Raw genomic sequence first — 15,369 nt, 5'->3', positions numbered from 1 at the left:
ATAATAAGTCATTGCCCTCCGTTGTGTCTCTGAGTGTCTCAGGAGTGAGGAGTTCCATTAATGGCTTGTTTTTGTCAAGAACAAGAACATCATTTCATCTCACTTTATTCCTGTTTGGGGACACATTTCAGGGAATCAACAGCATTTCTAGGGAAAGCAATTCCCTCTGAATGGCTGGTCAGTCTGGAAATTGTGCTGCAATTCTATTATGAGAGCATCCTCAAAAAAGTTAGAAGAAAAAAATAATGCTTTGGATCTTTAACCCCCTTGTACAGAAGGCAATTGAATTTGGTTCAGCTTAAGTTTGATTATTTTGTTTTAAGAAAAAGGAGCCATTAATGCCATTAATGCTACACCATGTCTAATGGTGTTATTTTAGTGCTTCACTGCAATAAAGGTCAGACTTTTGCAGTAAGCTCGACTGAGGCATCAAACACCCAAATGTTTGATGCCTTCACGTTGGGTTATGTGAGGATTGCAGTAGCTGACAATTGCTTTAATGTACAACATGAATGTGTAAATTGATAATATAGAGAATTATCTGTCGTGTTCTGCTTCTCTGTTCCCCTCCTCAGCTTCATCCCCACTTCACCTGGACAGTGGACGAGATCAGACGGCAGCACATGCCAGATCAAAAGAGCTAATTAGCTCTAAGTTTTGAAAAAACAAAAGAAACACCATGTTTCTGCGAAATGGCTGATAGTAATAAAGCTTATTTATATAGTTATCGAAACGAGCATCAAAGTATTTTACCAGGTAGACATCAAAATGATAGCATACAATGCCAGATACAAACATTTTCATATATATATATTTACAAACATTAAAAAAAATCCAAACGAGGTCTGTAAACTAAGTAGCCTACAGATCGGAACTAACAGGATATAGCTGTTTTTTGACTTCCTGTGTATTCTTTGAAGGGTGATGACAACTGTCCGACTTGACCGCAGTTTTTTTTAAACTCCCCCTGCTGCTGCCGCCGGCTCTCGTCCACTTTCAATGCGAGGACGCAGCTCATCTCAGAACAAGCCCAAAGCCAGACCTACTGCGTCTACCTTCATTAAATCACTGAAGTTGTCCTGCTGCCTCCTCAACCCGCTGCAATTGGGTCCAATCTTTGATCCCGTATCTCCTGCTCCGTGGCATTATCTATTATTAAGCAGTAAGGTGACCTTTTGACAGTGCACTGCATTAGTCATAATAGACCAGGTTTAGGGGTAGGGGGGTGTTTCCGAAGTTGTTTGACCATCCGGACATTTGAAGAAAGCTATTGTCAGCTTTAGTTTTGTTCTAAGGCCCATTTGAATGTCATTAACCTTTATAGAATCTAGTGACCTGCGTGTCTGAGACTGGTGGGGGACTGTGTTTTTTGTATATTGCGTTAATTTTGTGAGATGTTTGTTGAATTAATGTTATATTTGACTGTGCTCCTTTTTGCAAGGTTGCATGGATGCTTTATCATGTGGATTGAGTCACAGTGTTTAGTGTGGTCATCTCAGCAGATGGCGAATGTTGCATCTAAAGATTCGGCACTGTTCTCTTTGTTGGCGTCCTTTATTGTCTGCAACAAATGGAAATTGATGTGTATAATTCATACATTGCTGGTGCAGTGGCTCAGCCAGTCTGGCAGCAGCCCACAGTATCATTGAAAGGTAGTGTATATTTTATTAGCCATAGTGTGTTGTTCCATTAATTCCATGCTCACAGGTCACCAAGGATATCAGAGAATGGACTCTCTAATCCACTGTTTATCTGTCACTTTCTGTGCTCCGTGCTAATGGCAGTCATGCGTGGGCACAGCAACCCATATCATTAATTTCCTGTCCTCGGGATGAGAGCCATGGTCTCTGCTGAGATGGTGCTCCCAGTTCACAGGCCTCCACCGAGTCCCAGCTGACACTCCTCCGGAAAAGACGGGGGGGGATAAAAAGCGGGCTGTCTCTCTCCCCAAAGCCGGGCTGTCTGGCAGGTTTGTGATGGTAATGACTTCCCTGACATGCGAACGGATCCACAGATGCATCGGGCTCCAAACACAAGTGCTCACCCTCCTCCTCCTGCTCTCCTCCCGAGCTCTGCAGCTCTCCGCAGAGAGACAGAGGGGCGGGGGAGATGCGAGGGGACAGACATCAAAGGGAGGGCATCTCGACGCGCTGTTTGCTGATCACGGTATGCACACCGGCACGCCGCGTCACACTGCAGTGAATGGCGGAGGCCTCGGTATGGAGCGGTTTCTAAAGTAAACAAACACCTCTCGTCTCTAGCAGACACTGCCGGCGGCTATGTACACCTGGGATGTGCGCCAGCGGCGCTTTTCTGTGTCCACAATTGCCTGCAGCTCTATGCAAATGGTAGAGGTAGTCTACTCCTGAGAGCGAATTGACATGTAGGTATTAGAATTTGTTGTATTGCTGCAGCTACTGCATGTACAGTAATGACAAGTCGAGCTGAGGTGATATGTCCATATATAAACAGCGTGTCATCGTAAAAGCACAGGACGCCAGTTCAACATTTCTTTAATTGACTGACATGCAGCTTAGCGCGGTTGTCCTCGAGGTTTTAGGGTATCTTAAACCCCCTTAGCTTAGCCCAGTAAGAATTCGCCCATTCCATATTTCATGAGGCTGACAGGTACACACCGATCTAATTTTGTCCTTGGAGACATTCGCAAGACCCCGAACGCGATTTATCTGCAGGTCACCCGTGGGGCTCTACAGAGGAGACGGATGAAGTGGTAACAGATGACGGCCTGTGAGGCGCCAGCAGTCTGAGTTATGAGCGCGCTCGTCGATAAAGTCCTCCACGGGCTACACCACAGCATGTAGAGGAAGTGGGGCAGCGACCGTAAATGGCCATAACTGACCATGAACGCCGGCGTCAAGATGGAGGGAGGGAGGGACCCCCCCCCTTGTTTAAAGACGGATGGAGTTGGGTGGGGATTTATTCCCCCACTTGTAGCGAATTGGGTGGTCATATTTGAGCCACTTGTCAAGAAGATTGGACGAGATGACAAGAAAATGTGGGCTCCATATTTACTTGTGAGGGACGGCAGCAATTTATTTAGCATAGCAGGCGAGTTGCATAAAAGAAAAAAAATGATGCAATGTTGTGTCACGGCTCTGTGGAACAACCGCTCTTTGAAATGATGGTATATATTTGAGCTGGTGGAGATGGAGGATGAGACACTTCAATCTATTCTGCCTGATGCAAAGATACACTCAGACCTTCGGTGAGCAGAAAGAAACGTGGTCCGGAGTGTGCCGGCTCCTGATGACTTTGGCATATATGTGGCTCTAAGACTGCTCAAGCTTTAGCAGCTTTATGGAGTCGGACATCCTGGGTTGAAATAAGGGATCAACAGCGTGAGACTACCCCTGGTTACTGACCACTTTGATTAACCTGCAACAAAATGATGGTGAATCAATACAGTGTAATGCAAGGTGAGGAAAATCAATTTGTTGTCAATTATGCTGCAATCAGCACCATCAAAGCAGCCCAACTCCTTTCCTCCTCAAACAGTGTGAGCACCAGAGAAAATTGGATTATAGCAGTGGTGGGCCGTCAGGGTCTCTGCTGGCCTAAACAGAATCACAAACTTATAGCTATTTTATAATTTTTCACAAATACACTACATGTATTCTAATTATTTTTCCCATTAGTTTTTTTCTCATTGCACAGCTCCTGTTTCCTCTGTTGCTCTGCTTCCAGCACAGCTTGTTTTAAGTAGAGCTTTTATCCAATCAGATTTCACCCATATGTCTTGAGGTAAGAAGAGAGGCCCGAGGCCCTCTAGGTACTTTGCAGATTAAAGTGGAGACGATATTGTTTATTGTCATTGTCTCCAACCAATCAGATCTTTAGTTTGACATGTTGGGCGTGTTCTTTGACGTGCCAGAGCTAGTCTACAAGTACCTCAGCATTAACGTGCAGCTCAGCAATAACCTGCACCATGATTCGTCAATGGGCTAGCGTGAATGTTGTGACGCTGAAGCTAGCTAGCAGAACTTAGTAGTTAGTAGTAAGAGTTCAAGTTGAAAGATGTGTAAAACGTTATGACATTGACATGACATTTTTAGCGTTTTGCTTTGTGTAGATTCTTTTTTTTTTACCTAGCTTTGTTTTTTTAACTCTCAATGGCTGAAGGAGGAGAAACGGATTTGGTGGCGGAGTTACTGGCAACGCCTTTCTGGAGAAAGACATTTCAGGAAAAAATGGACATTGTAAGAAAGGGTTGGCCAACCCCACAGCTAGCAGCCCTGACCCAGCCAGGAAAAGGATTTGTACGAACGGTATGTCTGGCTAACGGCGTCGGAGAAGCGTTGCACATGTTATGGCTAAGAATGCATTTTATTTGCAACTGAGCATCTTGGTGTTTGGAGCTACGCTATGCTAACCTGAGGTGGCTAACCAAGGCAGCAACACGACACCATAGCACGACAGGACACTTACAAGCTATGGTGCTGAAAACTTTAGCCGAGACCCGAGTGGATCTACAACTCAACGAACACATCTGCAGGAGGACCTCTGGCTGAAACTGAACTGCACCGATGTTCTGTACAATTAAATAATTTGGACAAATATGGCCGCGCTGCTCTAAAACTAACAAGTCCTTGTGTTTCTGCAAGTTCCCCAAAAAACAGTGAGATTTTAATTTTAATTTGTTTTACAAGTTTTTTGAAAATGTATGTTTAAATAAGCAAATGAGACATTACCTTCTTAAGTATGTGCTAATTTGCATACAATTCCAGAACAGAAATGTGAACATTGGATGAAGCCAGGTTCAAATATTTTTTTGTTTCATTTTTTGAAACATTAGAGCCAAATGTTTTTTACAGAGGGAATGTTGGATATCTCTTTGTATCACTCCATCAATCAGAAAATATTGTCAACAGCCACAAATAAAAATCCATTTTCACCATGTTTTTAGGAACAAGGCTATGAACGATATATGAACAAAGCCTTCTGGAAAAACCTTCAGAATATAGAGGAATGAAACTGTAAAGTTTGGTAAGAACGACTGAAGTGGAAATTTCTGGATCAGAGGGAGAAAAAAGTAATTTAGAGAAAATGGCCTCTAAAGACAGTAGAATTACATACATTTTGCAAGACACTACAAGTAAATAGAATAGAGAATATGTATAGATCTCACCATGAAAACTTCCCCAGTTGATTACTGACATTATGGCAATTATTTTTTGTATTACAAATTGAAGTATATGTAATAAGTAATGTTTTTAAATAGGAAAATTAGGCATTATCCAATGGTATTTTTTTGAGAATTTAGGAGAAATCTGCAGACACAAATAGAAAAGAAAAATACTTAAATGTGTATTTTGAATGTTTTCTTTCCATGAGTCTAAAAGAAGGCTCGTTATGGAAGCAAAATAGCCCAAAAGTCTCAAAACTGACTACTGCATGAAAAAGAAATGTTTTCTTTGTCCTTAAGATGCCCCAATCAAATTTAGCCCGTTTTTATTCAAAGACTCTACGGACAACGTGCATCAGTCTCAGGGGACAGGACCTCAGTGGAGATGGATACTCGGATACTACTAAATAAAAGATAATAAAGCCTGTTAAATCAGGATTATCCCGCTAATCTGGTTTGTACAGGCCAGGGAGAGCAGTGTCCTCTCAGCTGACAAGATTGCATGCACACACACACACACACACACACACAGCAACCGTGATGCACTGCCACCTAGCAGTCAAATCAAAAACATTGAGCCAAATTTTTTAGGTCATTGCAAGCACTAAACTGCGACTGAAGAATGGGAAAAATCTTTCCTTACAGAATGCAAAACCTCTCTGATTTCTGTAGATTATCTCTCTGTGTCTCTTCTACTAACCTTACCTTTTTTGTTTGCTAATTGGCCTCTGTTACAGGAATGGACCTGGTTGCTTCCCTTCACCCCTCCCCCTTCCCTGGAGGATGACATTGTTACCTTTTCCACTCCATCAGTGACGGCTTCCCTGGGGGAACAGTCGATACCAAATGTTTGGCCACTTAGTCACTGTTGTCAGCTGTCAGATACAGCAGATTAGACCTCACTTGGCTGCACATGGCTGACAAATCACCGGGATTGGTTACGGTCGAAGATGCGGCGTGTGTACCGCCGCAGGGTGGATGCAGGGAGGCCCGGTCAGAAAATAAATAAAAAAGCGTGGCTTCCGAATCACCCCCTGGATTGAAAAGCTTTACTGTAGGGTTGCAGGGACACACAGTAAGACATAGACAAGCATGAGCATTATAAACCAAACACTCTTGTCATCTATTCATCTCACTGCTGAGTGAACTAGCTAGTCGAAACCAAATGACGCCCCAAAAAAAAAAAAAGATCTTCCAATACTTACAAACTTACAATGCTTTGTGTATTTGCCTCGGGCAGGCAACAGTTACAGCAGAACAGGCCTGACAAAGACAGCAACTAGCTGGTGAACAGAGTGGAGCATTTAGCAGCGAAACAGACAGTGATTTGGCCCGGAAAGTTGGTAGAGACCAAAAAAGAGCTAGGACAGTAAATGTTGGACTTGCATTTATCCCGTGACCAAAAACACCCCTTCAAATGAATTATAATGTTGCCGCGAGTCTACTGCAAGTGTTAAATCAGCAAGTGCTTGCTTACAGGCTCCCCATGTCTTTTTAAAGGACGGTGTTGTATTCATTTTATGTTAGGCTGCAACAAATAACCAAAACAATCAATTAATGCGGCTTTAAAGCTGCGTTCAAAGACAGGAATTGTATTTTCTACACGCTTCTAAGAAAGGGAATTTATCCAGCCCTTTAAATCAAAGATAGTCGGGGGCAATTTTCTTTTACAGCTTTATTACTGTAGCTGGGCCCTCTTGTGCATCAACTTTTCAACAAATGGTCTGTGCTTCCACGAGCGGCGCTTTGGCTGCTGTCCGTGGCGCTGATCAAAGGCTGGTTTGCAGGATAGGACTGGCATGTTGAAATAGCAATTGTCTGCATTGCAATTGCCTGGAGTGGTTGTGTGTGCGTGCACGAGCGTCTGTTCATTTAGAGGGTGAGGGCCCAACAAAAAAGTAGGCACTCAAAACCATCTTACTCTGCTTGTCGGGGGATGGTAATATTTGGTTTTTCAAACTGCAGTGCATGGGGTTATGGAGGGAGCATGGCTACCTACATAGCTAACAGCAAACCAATGATTCTTTTAGGTTGCTTTTAAACGAAAATCCTTTCAAGAGACCTATAACGTTACTGAATTCTTTATAGTCTAATTTATTATCTGATTTGGGTTTGTGATAAGAGCAAGCTCCAAGGACAGTTTAGATGTAAAAGCAATAAAACATCAACACTGCAATCTAATTGGCCGAGGGTCACAGACACCCCGGTACCCCTGTGGCTCAGACCCTGTTTCCATAAAACAGCCTTGCTCCCCCAACTCTTTACTTATGCCTCACTTTTTTCCTCTGGAAAAGTTGTGGGTCCCACCAGTTGAGAATCACCGTGCTAAATGACTGTAATGTAAAAATGTAATGAAATGAAACGACGCACTGCCATTACCTATGCTGCGGACAGTATTTGATATGTGGTGTGATGAAGGTACCAAGGAAAACACAATGTTTATTGTATTTATTTATTCTTGGACTGTGGATGCTGGGAGCCATGTGCACAGCTGGACACAGAGCTGTTCCTTTTGTTCTCCCTGCCAACAAACAAATAGACAACTGCAGTGAGTGACTGCAATGTCTAATTAGTTATGTGGCAGAACAATATTGTATATATATTGCCAAGCTAAAGATAAAGGTTAATTTAAATATTGCAACAACTCGCCTCTGCCTGTTTCCTCTTCCCAGGGTGTTCGGGCAAAATACTTCCCCAGGGGCTCGAGCACCCGTTTATAGTTCCAGGAAGTATCAACTATAGGAAGTAGGGGGGAAGTGAAGATATGTGTTGCTCTGTTTATTTAGATTAATTATTTGTTTATAATTTACTTTATAGGGAGTGTAAATATTTGTAAATTATTAATATCTGTGGGTTGGTGAAATAATGTATATTTATTGCACATATATTGTTATCGATATACTTACCTGTAGATGGTATGTCTGGGCTACTTAGAGTGACCAGGTGTATAAAATGAGCTCATTTTGATTGTGTAGGCAGACTAGTAGACACTGGTTTGAAATTTGGTGTGATGGTAGAATATAAAAATAAATGAAGCTTCCTCTGAAACCTTTTCTGGACTCCTGATCAGTTCATTTGCCTCCATGGCCGCTCAGGCATGTTAACACAGAACAAAGCTGCATAACACTGTCTGATATATATAATAATACAAAACACACCTGAAAAACATTTCCATCTAATACATCAAAACTGAACTAAGTCAAATGCTCAGCAGGATTTCTGTGGTCATTTGTGTGTATTCTACTGCTCTGAATTATACTGTGTTCATACCAAATGCGGCGCAAATAGATTACATACAAAGTCTATGCACAGACGCGATGAGACTGGCGCGAATTTGCGATGGCGCGATTGACGCGAATTCGCCCCCAAACGCGTGAGTTGAAATTTTTCAACTTCTGCGAAATATTCGCGTTAGCCTATCAGTGTTGAGTTGCTCCCCCTGTCATCAGTGATGTCCTGCCGTTATTGAATCAGGAAATGTGTTCACCCAGAGCTCTACGATACCTCATATCAATAGAGACCGGACCAAACTATGTGTATACGTGTGTGTGTGTGTGTGTAAACCATATGGTACAAACAATGAATAGACACTGCCATATTTACGTCTACATGACGTTATTCTGACTGTTGGTGGAGCTGCTACAATGTTAGCATAGCACCGATCTGTCCGAGTTCCATTGAGAAGACAAGTACAAATCGGCATCATTACGTAGTTATTTCGGAGTCCCTTTTTGTCGGTTTATTGCCGTTAAATCACAGCCAAATCAGTTTATTTTGTGTTAATACAGCTGCAGTAAACAGCGACTTGTGTGGCTTGCTAGACACAGTGAATACAGCTCGATAAAATCCATGGAGCTCCTCTGGACAATATTATGAACCCAGACATGACGGCGTTTAGTTTCCCGGGATATCTGTGACTTCCACAACACGTACTAAGCAGAAAGAGGTTATTTTTTTTCATGGTTAATGGCGGACAGTTGAACAGCTTTCAGGGCGATAAGCCGCGCCCCCTCTCCAGCGAATGAACACTGGTCCCCGGCGTTTTGACCGGCAGTGCGATTGACGCGAATACGCGGCGCGATGAATTCACAGTGTAGGGGTCTTAAGACCATTAAGAAATTTCTGTCAAATGCACTTTGGATGCAGCCTTCCTAATACCGCCTAACCTTTCCACTGTTTCTTTATAAAAACTCATCTGAGCTTCAAATGTGGTTTATTCTATTCAATTAATTGACTTTCTCCGAACGTCATTCAGCAGCACAGTTGTTTGTAACTGGCTTGTCCTAAAGGTAGAGGGCCAGGCACTACCTTTCAATGGGACTCTCATTGGCTGTTGTAGGCTGTGGACAGGGGATGGAAGCTCCTAGCTCATGTCAGGTGTCAATCAAGAGGTCAGAGTGCAGCTGCCATTTTGATATCAAGATATTGGCCGTTTCTCAATACCAAGTACGGACTTGTGTACTTCTGGAGTATGGAATTGGGAAGACACAAGTACAGTCATTCTGCAATTGGAACAGCGGCGTACATGATGACATCACCACCTCAGCTGGACTAATGAGTTTAATCTTTTTTTACTGTTAATTATTTTTACAATCAAACTAAATAGGACAACCCTGCTTTTTAGATTTCATTTAAAAAATAAAAAATATATACACATTGTAAATATAATTATATATATATATATATATATTAATATTTTTGTGTGCATATATATATTTGGTTGTGAAAGTACTTTACAGTGAAGAACCGGAGTATAGATAGATAGATCGATCAGATCCGGATTGCTGTACGCTTTGCCGACGAGGAAAACGCTACGGAGACGCCAATACCAGCAGCAAGTTTCAAAAAGACTTGCCAAGATGAGGCTGTTCTCTGGGGGTACCTTGAGCCCTGGGCCCCCGGTGCTGGTTTACTGCCGGTCCCGCTAGCAACACCTCACATCTCCGAAATTGTCGGAGCAGATTTTTAAGTCGGCTGAATCTTGACAAACAGACCACAGATTTGACGTTTCAACTGTAATGGGTGTTGTTGGGAATAACATAGCCTGACAAAAAGGGGTTATCAGCAATATGTTGGGAAGGTAAAGGAGCGTGTTTGGGTTATCAGCATCTAAGAAACTAAATTCCTGACATCAATAGAATTATTAATGTCAGTAACAATTATTAATGATTATTAATAATAACGGGGCACCACCCTGCGAACAGGGACCAATAACCAAACGATAAACTAAGTCTCATAATTAGTGTTCACTCACAATGTCAATAGTCTGAGTACTATTACACATTCAGAGTGAAAGTGAAGGTTTAAGTTCGAGCACAGACAACATATACAGCTATTATTACAATACATGCACAAAGTAATCACAGACAGCTGCTCTTTAAAATATAACAGAGTTTATTACGTTCTAATACTAATGATCTAGTCAACTAATATCTAAACTATACATTCATGAGCACGCTATCTAAATTCAACAGACTATGGAAAAGAGGGGGGGGGGGGGGGGGTGTGTGTAGGGGGAGGAGCGAGGAAACAGCTCAGCGATGTATGACGTAGTTGGGACGTGGTGACGTCTCTCATGCGCGAGACTCAAAAATGGCGGATAGCCAACAGGAGACCCGGCGTCTAGTGCCAGTAGCCGTTTAGCACGTAGCTAGATTAGCTCAAAGCTATATGTGTGTATTAGTAAAAGAGAAGGGAAAGGAACAAAACAAAATGAAATAAAACAAAAGATTAAGATCCTTTGCACCGCGCGGGAGTACGGAAGATTGCTCTCTCAGCCAGGGGAGCAAGAACCGCGGCTCTTTGTCTCAGCCGGCGGTTTTGACCTCCTGAACTGATGAGGAGCAACTTCGACCTCACTGCGGCTGTCTCAACACGAATCACGGTAGCATAGAATACACGGTAACTTCTACACAACACTAGCAATTTCAGGGATCGCCAGTGTCAGTGATCATAAAGCATATACCGCGTTATAAAAATGAACAGTACTTTAAGCACACAAACAAGATAAAATAAACACAAATAAACTCTCTCTAACTCTGCCCAGACTCTAGTTCGCCTTACGGTACGATGCAATCGTGGTGATTGAGGGGGGTTCTTCTGAGCTTCGATGGGCACAGGCAGCGCGGCTGCGGGCCACGGGAGATGTTCTCTCGGTAGGAGAGAATCGCTGTCGTCTGGATAAGGGATTTTCGCGTCCTTATGGCCGGAGCAAACGAGGCGCTTGGTGGAGAGTGGAAGTTCTCTCTCTCTCGCTCTCTCTCTGAAGAAGTCTTGCTTCTTCACTTCTGCAGGACTAAAAAGGGGTTCGCTTCGTGGATACGAACAAAGATAAAATAGACAGTTTGGTGAATTCGGCCAGCGAATATAAACTGTTAGACCTAGGATTTGGTTGAAAAGGGAAACAACTTTGGTGTGCTCCCTAGCTCGACGGAGGTCGAAGGGAAAAAGCATTGAGGTGGGGGTTGCAGGTAGTTTTGTAGAAAGGGTGGCTGAACCACAGGGGTCCTGGGTTGTCTTGGCTCTCGGCCAATTAGATTGCAGCGGTGCTTTCAGGTAACTTCAGGAACGCATAGTTTTTTGGGGGGGGGAACTCACACCCTAATGTGAATTTCTTCAGAGCTGGGGGTTTGGTACTCAAACTACAATCAGGATGAAACCTTTGCTTGCAAAAGGGAAGGCCTGACTCTTTGTTCCACAGCACATGTCGGAGCCATATAGTCAGATCCCAACAGTGTGGTAAGGACCCAGACGCAGTACGACGGACACGCGGAATAGTTAGAACGAGACTTTATTCCAGGCAGAACACACAACAGGCTTGGATCTGCACACATGTAGAAATCCACTCAGTGGAACACCAAGCCATCAGGGGAGAAGGCAGACAGAAACCAGAGGAAACAAAGGCAGAATCTCGTGGTTGGGGGCAGAAGGCTGAGTGGTTTGCAGAGGCAAGGCGGGGTCGTCAATGGGAAAACAGTCGGATAGTCTGGCATAATGCAGAGAACGACCTGGCAGTGAGTGTGTGTGAGCTAACAGGTGCACTGAATGAGGTGATTATGTGAGTGAGAGATGGAGTGACAGGAGAGAAGTGGCAGAGCTGTGACATCAACAACTAACTTCTCGCCTAAAAACATCCTAAAATTACTTTCCGTGACTTAACAACAGTAGTATTTGGACATTTTGAACTTCCAGGTGTGTGTTTTCTCCTCCGCCATTGTTTCCTGTTGCTGGTGCAAAATGCATTCTGGGATATTTGGCTGTCAGTCAAGCAGATCACAACCACCTAAATGACGAGTGGGTTTGTGTCTATAGATGCATTGCTTGCTCTGCGATAAAACAAGTGACCCATCCCCAATGCTGGAGGTGATATGCTATCATTGCCTGCTAGTGTGCCTATGTCCTTTGGACAGCTAGGGAGACATTGTTCCTGCTTCTTCTGTACTATAGATACAAGGAAGAGTGCAGTAGAACCATGGGGTGTATAAAAGAAGTGAAGGTGGTCACTGTAATGTCACCCGTTGGTTTGTGGACTACAGTTTTCGAAGCCTGGAGTTTGGCCGTCTTGTTGTTGTTTTTCAAACGTGACACTCCGACCCTCACCTCTGGTCGTGAGCTTCGGGTAGAGATGGAAAGAATGAGATTGCGGATACAGGCCGAAATGAGCTTCCTTCGTAAAGGTGGCTGGGCTCAGCCTTAAAGATATAGGGTGAGGAGCTCAGACATCTGATCCGGATACCTCCTGGATGACTCCTTTTTCAAGGATTTTCGTTTTCCTGTAACAATAGGAGCTTTACTGCATGTGTTGCATTTGCAACAGAGGAAACCGACTATAAACAGCAAAGACCCGTGAAAACAGACCATTTCGTTAACACGTGTGCCAACGGCAACATTAACGGACAAGTTCAGGGATTGATTGAACCAAAAGTCTGGCACATCGTATCGTCTTCACTCCTCGGTTCCATCTAGAGCAGGGGTCTCAAACTCATTTTCACTCCGGGCCACATCAGCATCACGGTCGCCCTCAAAGGGCAGGTTGTAAATGTAAGACTGTGTAAATGTAACTACTCCTAACATATTGGTAAATAACTGTCTCTGCATTTGATTGTTCAAGTGTGAAAATATTGTACATGCAGTTATATAAAGGTAAAAATATATTTAAGCACATTTCTGTTATTATAACTTAAATCCTTTTAATTTAGGGTTAAGAAACCCACATTACTCTATCAAAGATCAAACTATTAAAGAAAATAGCAAAGACAAATATCAAACAAGTTATTACAATAACTTTGTTCAACGCTTAAAATCCTTTCAAGGGTGTGTTTGCACAATCCCACGTGAAGTATTTCATGTGTTTTAGAGCCACGTTTAAAGTAGTCTTCAATGTACTCACAATACATTTCCATTTCAAGTGTAACCAGCCAAAGAGCTGCTTCTATGACTGTGTTTAAGTATCTCATAATTTAGACTTTCTATCTCAGAATTATGACTTTCTATCATAGTTATGACTTTCTGTCTCATAAGTTCGACTTTCTATCTCAGAATTTCGACTACAGGGATATTTTTATTGTCAAGTCTAACTTTTAATTATTTCTTTTTCTTTTTCTTTTTCTTTTTTTCTTTTGCTGGTGGATTCGGGCCTTGAGTTTGAGACCCCTGGTCTAGAGCCTAATTTCTTTTGGTTGGATTGATCTATTTATCATCCGAGTATATGGAACATCATATGAAGTCATAAATAAATCAGCAGTTTCTAGAGACTGTGTGCAGTTTCACTTTTTTTCAGCTTTTTTATCAGTGTTTTTATGTTTGTCAGCGTGTGAGAAGGGGGTGAGTGTGAAAACACTGACAGAAACCTCAAAGCTGTTGACAGTTTCTGCGGATAATGTGATGCTGGAATGGTCTGCATTAGGTATTTGGGGCACATCTGTGTCTGCATAGATCAAATGCGCCAGGTGCATCATTTCAGCCCTTCCGTTTGATCCATCCCTTCATTCCTGTCCAAGCTGGAACAGCCCGAGCTGACACGTGGATGCTTTGCACGAGTATACACAGTAAAATAAATACCCAGCCACCGTAACTTGCGTGGCCTACTTTCAACAGGTAACCGAAGCTTGAGAGGTATTTAAAAGTGAAAGAGGAATTATAGTGCAATGTGTGTGTGTAATTGCAGAATATTTCCTCCCACTACTTTCCCACACACGCACTCATACGAGAGAGGCCATCTGTTGCTTGAGTGCCCGAAAAGCAGCAGTCTGTTTAATTTGAAGCGATTTGTTTGCCTCATCACTTTTTAGTGCGGTCAGTAACCTGGTCATTCCAAGTGATTACGGTTACGATCATATTATACTGCTTTCTGTGATCAAACTCCAAATACGGCTGTAAACTTAAGGGCTTTTTAAAAACAATGAGAAGACGGAGCGCAGATAAATTGATAACTTAACATAAGACCCCCTGTTTAAGCATAATATTGCAAAAACACCAAGTAGTTTTGATGCATAAACATAACCAAGTTGTTACATGTTTAAAACTTCCGCCATGCGACCGTTGCACCTTAAATGGAACGGTGTGGAGTCATTGGTAAGCGACCTATTCTGTTGTTTAGGTATGAGGACGTGTCGATATTTGAACTGATGGAGATGCCTCATCTCCTCAGTTCCAGTCGCCCCCGAGTGGATTCCCAACTTACTGGACACCATGTGCATTGGTGGAATAGTGGAGCTAGCATAGCTAGTGTGACCTGGGTTTGATTTGCCAATGCATTGATTGATGTCAAAAAAGAAGAAAAAAAGACAAAAACATCGATGGACTCTGTCAGAAACACACCTTTAAATCAATAGCACTTTAGTGTATTAGGTATACGGTTAGCTTATCTTAGCATAAAGAAACAGCTGGTCTCGCACACACTCTTCATCTGATCCTAGTGAAATAAGTCATTAGGAATATTTAGAACTATTCCTTTAACCATGAGGATGCACATGTATTTATAATGAAAACTTCAACTTTTTTACAATTGTCACACATGAAATTTGACTTCTGCATTTAAACCATCTGAACCATAAGGAGCGGTGAACGAAGGTCGGGCACTCAGGGAGCAACTTTAAATTCAATGTCTTGCCCAAGGACACTTGCCGGGGATCGAACCACCAACCTTGTTGACAACCCACTCTACCCGCTGACTTACAGCTGCCCACGTTATGTATATATATATGTATATATATACATATATATAT

The sequence above is a fragment of the Anarrhichthys ocellatus genome, unplaced genomic scaffold, assembly GCF_004355925.1.
Source record: "Anarrhichthys ocellatus isolate YVR2014 unplaced genomic scaffold, GSC_Weel_1.0 scaffold36, whole genome shotgun sequence".
Classification (NCBI taxonomy): Eukaryota; Metazoa; Chordata; class Actinopteri; order Perciformes; family Anarhichadidae; genus Anarrhichthys; species Anarrhichthys ocellatus.
This window is presented reverse-complemented; position numbering follows the sequence as displayed.